Source organism: Suricata suricatta, chromosome 3, assembly GCF_006229205.1.
Source record: "Suricata suricatta isolate VVHF042 chromosome 3, meerkat_22Aug2017_6uvM2_HiC, whole genome shotgun sequence".
Classification (NCBI taxonomy): domain Eukaryota; kingdom Metazoa; phylum Chordata; class Mammalia; order Carnivora; family Herpestidae; genus Suricata; species Suricata suricatta.
In genome coordinates, this window is record NC_043702.1 from 64858010 (window position 1) to 64867335 (window position 9326).

The following is a 9326-nucleotide window of genomic DNA, read 5'->3' on the forward strand; positions in this document are numbered from 1 at the left end:
CAGGGGAGGGGCGACGCCCGCGACCTGGCGCCTGCCCCCTGGTTGCAGGCGCGGGCGCTCCTGCCCGCTCCGGACGGGACCCGCGGCTGTGCTGCAGACAGGTAGGCAGCCCTCGGAGGGCGCGGGGGAGTGTCCTGGGTTGGCAGCCGGCGAGGGGCTGAGGAGGCGGTCCTAGGGGGTGAGCCATGTGCCCAGAGCTGGGCCAAGTTTGTGAAAGTCTCTGAAGACAATTCCCTTTAAGCTGGCTTCTACCGGCTCGGCAGGACATTGCGATCTCTCAGCGCCTTATAAATAGCATCACCGTTTCATTGAGAGCTGCTGGTCTCTCTCACCTCTGCCCATCGGTGTGAACTAGGAGGCCAGGCTGACCAACCTCCGTTCTTTCTTCGTGCCCCTGTACTCAAACCAAAACAAACAAACAAACAAAAACCCTAATGCTTTTAATTTTATATGTTTAAAAAATCGTAGCATAAATGAGTTCACCTCCCACATAGAATCTTAGAGCGACCCTGGAGAGGCAAATCACGGATTGACATTTGAGCAGTCTTGCTGTTCAGCAGGAAAGAATAGAGGCTTTAAAAGGTTTCCCAATCTCCATAGCATTCAGCACTAAGTGCCTTTAGAGTTCACAATTTTGCACATACTTTAGGAACGAAAAAGACTGCAACAATACAAAAATCTGTAGTCCTTTATATTCATGCATTTAAATGGTACCCCCCTCCCCTGATTTTCAAAGTGCTTCAACTTCACTGAAGTTAAAATTACTCTGCAGTGGACTGGAGTACATTTATACTAGCAAGTTCTATTCACTTACCTCTTCAAAAACACTGCCTTGCGGTTTAGTATCTATAAGCACTTGAAAAATCAACAGACTGTGTGTGGGCAACATTGTGAATGAAATTTGAAGTGAGATGAACCACAGCTATAATTAATAAACCATAACTTCCAAAAGTGATTAGTAAGATAGCATAGGGATGAGTTCACTAAATGTTTGTAGACTTTGTCAATTTAATGGATGCATAAAAATGTCTAACTTCTCAGGATGGTTTTTGCATCAATAATTATATAGTCTGTATTTCAGCTTCAGGAAAATTATCAAACGCTGGAAATGGAGTTTCTATGCCTGGTAATTTTTCTTAAAGGCCAAAAAAAGAGAATACTATAGAAAATTGCTTTATGTCATTTAACATATTTTGACCTACAGAAAATACATCACAGATCTTTGCTGTACACTTTATATAATATTAGTGTTGTCACAGAGTGGTACATGTTGGCCTTAACTTCTTAATCTTGTCAGCAATTATATTTTACATTCATTCCGCTTTATGTAAATTACATCCTATGTTCTCTTGGTGTAGGAGAAAAAAGAAAGATCTTGATGTTCTGGAAATGCCATCTATTCCAAACCCTTTTCCTGAGCTGTGCTGTTCTCCATTTACATCTGTGTTGTCAGCAGGACTGTTTCCCAAAGCAAATTCAAGGAAAAAGCAGGTATGCGTTTAAAATTTTTCTAATTAAAATATCTTAGGAGTTCTAAATCCATACAGTTTTTAAAGTATTTAGTAATTTGTAATATTAATAAAGGATTAGTATGGTCTATTTTAAATAACTATTGACTGAAAGTTTTTGTCATCATTTTCCTTTAAGGCCTCAGTTTTCACAGCTGTATAATGGGAATGTTAAAAGTTACCTACCAAGCTTTGGGGATGGGTTAAGTGAGAGAACAGATATATAAAGTACAGAGTCTGGGGGCTTTTATTATTTACAGGGTAGTTGGGAGAGTTATATGTGATAATCAATTATCAAATTTTAGGGAGAAATTGGAGGAGGGCAGTGGTATTGGGGTGAGAGACTGGTTGATTTCTTTAATACCTTCCATAATCTTCCACATTTTCAACCCAAGCAACCTCACTTACAAAAGGAAAGTGGGATAGTGAATCTGTGGCACAAAATAATTGGAATTGAGGACTCTACATGTCTTACCTCCCCAGTGAATTCCTCAGTTTGTAGCGATAATTAGAAGATGGACTTTATTATTTATGTATTTATGTGTTTATCTTTGAGAGAGAGACACACAGAGTGTGAGTGGGGGAGGGGCAGAGAGAGAGGGAGACACAGAATCCAAAGCATCTCCAGGCTCTGAGCTGTTAGCACAGAGCCTTATGCAGGTCTTGAACCCATAAACCACACTGGGCCGAAGTCGGCCGCTTAACCGACTGAGCCACCTAGGCGCCCCAGAAGATGGACTTCTTTTTTATGATTTTGCTTGCTTTTTTAGTTTCTAGTTTGAGACTGACTTAGGCAAATTAGATTTCAAGGACCAAGCAACTATGGGGAGACCCATAATGGGGGGAAAAACCCCAAGAAACTTGGGGAGATCCATTTGGGAAAAAAATCAGTGTTTCCATGTCTTCTTAATATACTCCCTCCCAGTTTTGAATCAGCAAAACAAAGAGAAGCTTCACCAGGCAAAATGTACCTTGTTCTTGCAAGGATAGAAGCAATAAATTTAAACAGATGCTTGCAGTGAGGAGAGGGATAATACGTGGAAAGAAGACAGGTGACCGTTTCCCTGCGTCTGTTGTTCTCTTTCCTTTTTTCCTGCACTTTTACTACCTGTGATGGGTTCGATAATGTATGTGTACGGTTTTAGGAATGAAGGAGATACCCTAAGAAATAGGTGAGTTCTTAACATAAAGCAATAATAGACAGTAGGGAAGCATTCCATGGACTATTGGGTTTTGATGGAAGTCTGGTATAACAAGGCACATATATATATATATTTTTTGAGGGGGGCGGTTTGAAGTTTAATTGGTGCATGTGCTTTTTGGAAAAGGACTGGAGAAAGTGGGAGTAAATATTCCCGGAGCAGAGGTATGTTCTCAATTAGAGACTTTGATGGGGGAGGCAAGTCCTTAAGTGGGTGGGACTGTGACTTTGGATGAGGAGATTCTCCAGAGCTTTCTTATCGGGATGACTTTTAAAGTCAGAGCCCAAATGAAAAACAGCCTTTCTGAAATGTCTGGGCCTATTAAGAGCTTGGCTCTCAGGTCAGGATATAAGATGGGAAGATGGGTGAGAGATTTGACTGTGTCATAATGGTGGAAAAATGGATTCTGGATTGCCTGTGGGATCCAGAATGGGAAAAGGAAATTCCTGATGGTGACATAATAGTCAGCTAGGTAATTTAATATGTTATTTCCCTATTAATAGAGGGCTCTCTGTGTTCCTTGCACCATTCTAGGCTCTGGGGGACTGAGCTAAGCAAAAATGCCATGAAAAGGTGTTTACTATGATGAGGCTTTGATTTGGGGTTGGGTTATGACTTTGGAGTCAGAGGAAGGGGAGTAGAGAGGGAGAGGTCTGGGCTGACTTTCACTTTAATTTTGAGAATGAAGGCTGGGAGAATGCCTGTGTCTGAGAGCTGTTGATGGGGCAAGGTTTGTTTTGAATACAGTGAAACTATATTAATAGAGGGAGAAAAAAAAGAGAGAGTGGGTTCGGGTGTTAGGGTCAAGTCAGGGTGTGCCCTCAGTGTATGGAGTTATCATCGTAACGTAAGGCATCTTGTCTTGGTGAGCGACCACTTTTTTCCAGGTTTAACAAATTGAAAATGGGAAAAGGGTACGATGTTCCTATTGACTGCATCTGGTTTCCTGCTCTGGCCTTGTGTCCTGTTTCCACAGTGACCTTCTGAGAGAGCACTGCACCCACACAGACAGCTGTGCTGTTTCATGAACAGAGAGTTTTGGCCCGACTCCTGGACACCGGTCCCAGAGGGGTGTTCCCACCTGAGAAGGGCCCAGCATGTTGATCTCTTCCTTTGCCCAAGGGCTGGGATCTCTCTGAAGAGAAGGATGTCCCAAAGTTGGGGAAGAAGAAGGTTTCTTTTTACATTCTTTTATGTTTTCCACCTGCACTTTGCATTTAGAACGGATCCTTTGTTTTTATTCCTTTGTATATGCCTAGTTCTCTGGCCTGAGTGTTGCTTTGGGAACAGATGACTCTATGTCAGTAATTCCCCAAGCTCAGTATCTTTGTGACACAGATTACCCTTTTACAAGATGGTATTTCTGGCCCGATTATCTCTGACCTTCACTTGAGATGATGTAAATGACTGGATGTGGTAGGTTTCCATTGACTGTTATTTACGGTTGACACATTGCAGGAGCCCTGGGTCTCTTCTCTTGATATTTTCTCTTTCATTTGTTTGGTTTACCCTTGCCAGTCATTTTAGCAATTCTTTTCTCCCGGTAGGAAAAGTGAAGGACTGAATTTGTTATTTACAAATAATTGACCAGAAGGTTTGAAAGAATCTAGACTAGAAATGTTAAACTTCATGTAGTCTTTCAAAACCATGGCCAAAAATCATTTTACACACCATATATATATGTGTGTGTGTGTGTGTGTGTGTACATACACACTTTTTTTTTTTTTTACAATTTGAGACATCTACATAATGCATGAGTGATAAAGTGCATTGAAGCCACAAATAGGATATGCTTTATCTCTGTTTGATAATAAAATGTCTCAAAGTATACAATACTGTAGGCTTTCGGTATTTTTATTTTAAAATAAGAGCTGGAATGAGATAGAAGATGGATTCTTTATTTCCTCTCCTTTTTATAATGCTGGTCAGATATATTGTGTAGGCATATTTCCTTGTGTTTATTAATAAAGCAGATTGCTTTATATACATAGTCCAGAAAAATTACTTGTAATTTAAACTTTATTGTAATTTAAATGTTAAAAGTGACTTAACTTATAAATTGAGATTTCCCTTTTTCTTCTATTTTTTTAACGTAAATTTATTTTGAGAGAGAACATGCACACACCCCCACACACGTGTACATGAGTGGGGGAGGGGCAGAGAGAGAGAGAGAGAGGAAGAGAGAGAATCCCAACCAGGCTCCATGCTGTCAGTGCAAGAGCCTGATACAGGGCTCAAGCTCTTCAACAGCGAAATCATGACCTTGGCTGAAATAAGAGTCGGAGGCTTAACTGACTGAGCCACCCAGGGGCCTCTCTTCTATTTCCGATTGAAATTTACCAGGAAATCATCCCTTACTATTTGAAGAAAGGGAAATAATAAGAGATCTTTAGCCCTTCCAGAAAACTCAGTCCTTGTCTTGGGTTTGTCTGCCATCAGGTAATTTTTCTGCTCCGACTTGACTTGTGTAGCAGGCCTGGTTAATTTCTTCCTAGGACTTTGTAGCATCACTTATTTTAAAGCTAAAAAGACACCTATGAAGAACTGTGGTGTGGAATGTTTGAGCTGGAAGAGAACTTTAAGATCATCTAGTGGAATGCATTTTTACAGATTAGTAAATTGAGGCTAAGTAATGCTATGGGGCTGACAGTAGCACAGCAAGGACTAGCAGCTGCATTTCTTCAGGCCTGAAAGGGTCTTTTCTGAGGAAGGCCAATTTCCGCAAAAGTCGAGGACCTTTGCAGTAGCACAGGGAATAAACATGCCATTGTTGTCAGTTATAATTGCTCATAATACCAGAGCAGAGGCGATAGTGCCATCGGTTAATACTCATTTTTTTTTTTGATGTTTATTTATTCTTGAGAGAGAGACAGAGAACGAGTTGGGGAGGGGCCGAGAGAGAGGGAGACCCAGAATCCGAAGCAGGCTCCAGGCTCTGAGCTGTCAGCACAGGGCCTGACACAGGGCTTGTACTCTTAAATCGTGAGACCATGATCTGAGCCAAAGTTGGATGCTTAACTGACTGAGCCACCCAGATGCCCCTGGTTAATACCCCTTTAAAGACCTAGATTTTTGTTTTTTTCTTTCTTCAACTATAACTATCTCTTTGTGTTTTTATCCTTTAGCTTTCTTCTCTGTCTTACGTGATATGAAAAAATTATCAAATAATAGCTTATCACCAAATAGAATTTATTGGTATTACTAATAACCAACTTTTTATGTAGTTTACAGTCCACAGAAGAATGTCAAGAAGTGGTCTGATATTTACATTTTATGATTCTTTAAAAAGTGCAAAACCCAGAAATGATTTGCCGATGCTCCCACAGTTGATATAAGGAGAGATCAAAAGAATATCATATCTGAATGTTTTTGCCCCTTACCACACTGTTTCTTTCCCTTTTTTTTTTGAGAGAGCGAGAGAGAGACAGAGCATGGGCAGTGGAGGGGCAGAGAGAGAGGGAGACATAGAATCTGAAGCAGGCTCCAGGCTCTGAGCTGTCAGCACAGAACCCGATGCAGGGCTCGAACCCAAAGACCATGAGATCATGACCTGAGCCGAAGTCAGATGCTTAACCATCTGAGCCACCAGGCGCTCCTTTACCACACTGTTTCTGATCTATTCTGCACTGAGTACCTCTCAGAAAAACAAAAAATATCTTTCAAATGTTAAGAAATTACTTTTCCATATGTTCTGCCTTTGATTTCATTTTGCTCTTACATATCGGGGACTATCAAAAGACAAGTTCATCTCTCCCTAGATTAAAGGATGTCTGATGTCATTACCTTGTGATATGCCAGTAATTAGCCCAATTTGCATAGTCCAGTAGGAATCTTGTGTGACTGCTACATTAATGACATTTTTCTATACTCATCTCTCCAATATTCACAGAAATAGAGAGCAATAAATTATGATCTCATATTCCCATTTTCCAGATTCAGTAATTATAAAGATTTTGCTTCATTGAATTCATCTATTCCTTTTTGAAATTTTTATTGTCTTTGTTGAAGTATTTTAAAATAAATCCTGAACATCCTCTCATTGCATCCCTACCTAGTTTTGTATGCATCTCTGAAAAGTAGATTTTCTTATATAATCAAAATGCTATTATTCTCTAACAAAAATAACAATAATTCCTTGGTATCATTTAAAACCATTTATAATCTAATTGTCTCAGTTGGAATGGCACATGAAATCCCCAAATTATAAACTGGTTATATTTCAAAAGTCCTTAAATTAGCTCTTTGGAAATTTAAATTCATTTTCAGATGGAAACAGCATCATAAGTTGTATTTAGGTTCCCCCAGGCCATTTTACAAAATCCCATTTAATGTGAAATGAAATGCAAATATCTTATATATGCAGAAAAAAATAATAGAAACAATACTTGCTCCTATTAGGGTTTCAAACAAATGTCTTTCCAACAGCAATTTGCTACTTCTGAATGTTGGCACTTGATGAATATCATTTTTCTTGGGAGGAATTTGAAAGTACACAGATCTTTGTAGCAATACTGAAGCAGGCTTTAGAGCACACTTCTCAAAGGGTAGTCACTGGACCACCTTCCTCCGAATCAGCAGGGATGCTTGTTAAAAATGTTGATACTCAGGCCTTTTGTAAAACCCACTGAATAATAATGTTCTGGTGAAGGACTTAGGGATTTGACTTTTTTTTTTCTCTTTGACATACATTTGGAAAATCATGGGTATTCTTATTCCCTGTCACTTTTAGACTCTCAGGCAATCTGACCTTTCAAAATTGTGCACACTTTCATTTAGTTGAGAAAAAGTAGGACTATTACAAATGGACTTTCGTTGGTATTTCATCCAGATATTGATTGTTTGGAGGAAACAGAGCCCCACATGAACTAGCCTGAAAGGTTATGTTATAGTATCTGAAGGCCAAAAGTTCACTGATTTCATGAGAGATCAGAACTGGGGAGTAGAAAGTCAGCAAAATCAAGGCAGCCACTTTCTCCTCTTTTGTTCTCCCACAAACACAGCACATAATGTCTGCTTCTTCTTGTCCATTTCCTCTTATATTTCTCTGCAGTCTTGCTTGTCTTGACTGCACATCAGTGCCTATGGCCCCAAGTGGCCACTTCTTTGGAATAAATCTTTCCCCCCCATTTGTGGTTCAGCACCTGGTAAGTGTCTGGAGTCTACATCTGGAGAAAGCTATTAGCCCAGTGTCCCCAGCTCTTTATTCAGTAGCTGTGGCCAAGGGGGCGCAAGAACCTGGACCATTGCTCAGCAGTTTGTGGGAACAGTTTTGTGGGCAAGAAGTCCAGCTTCAATGGGTCTGGCATATGAAGGCAGGAAAGAAACAACGGACAGCTAGTACCCCAGGGAAGACGAACTGTCAAACAAAGACCAGTGGACACAAAATCAAATTCTTACTCTAGCCTTATGATATATGGTGATCTACCGGTTTATTTGGCCAACTGGCCTAGACAGTTTTCAGTGTCTGCTTTCCTTCAGTTCACTTAACTGAGCTGAAGCATATTTACCTGACAGCAGGGCCACCTTTGAGTTATGGTGATCTTGCTTGGCCATTGTCTTGAGGTTGCATCTTAGCCTCTGATGACGGGAGCTACCAACGCAGGACTCTCCCTACTTCATGCTAGTTACTTTCACTTATAACAGAAGACAGCTGTCTCTTCCTATTTTAAAACTTAAATCTCCTAGCAGATCTGCTTGTCAAGGTTTTATTTCCAGTTTGAAGGTTGCCTCTAATTTTTGGTTAATTTGCAGGGTACATTTGCAATCCAACCTTTATCTGCAATATGGGTTTTATTTTTCACTTCTCTGAAAGCTCAGCTTCTGGTTTATTTTTCCCTAGGGGCATATATTATGTTCTGTCAACAGAAGGAAGATTGGAGCCGTTCATGGTTCAATATAAATGTGGATCATAATTAATATAAAAAAGCTTTCTGCAGTCTTGTGGATGTTGCTTTTAAACATGTGAGCTTGTATAGAATGGTGAGAAATTCCATTGTGTGAGAATACACTGATGTGTATTTGAGCAGGGATAGGTGGACTTGGGCATTGTCTTCTTGGCACTCTACTTAAGAGATAGCTCAATGGAGAGCCTAGGAAATGGCCCCAAGTCTTTACCAAGGCAAGGGAGCCTTTCAGAATCAACTGAAGAGAGAAATAGGAGAGCTGATATAGAGAGCATCTTTTACTTCTTGTCCTTCCCTTTGGTTCCACTCATTTAGCATTTTTTCAAAGCCACAGAGAAAATAAACATAAATAGGAAGATTAGTATTCTTTTTTTTGTTTAAGATTTTATTTTTAAGTAATTGCTACACCCAACGTGAGCCTTGAACTTAAAACCCTAGGATCATGAGTCGCATGCTCTACCAACTGAGCAGCCAAGTGCCCCAGGAGGATTAATATTCTTAACTAGTTTACCAATGCATGTACCTATTCCAAAAGATCACTTGTAAGTGGGCTGTTTATTCACATATATTTGTCAGTAGATGTAATATTACAGGTGGTGGTTAAAAATTTTTAACCTGTAATAGTCCCAAAGTATGGTACATTTACAACATCCTGGGTGCCATTTTTAATACTGTTTCTATTTAAAGATATAAGACAGCATGACATGATTAAA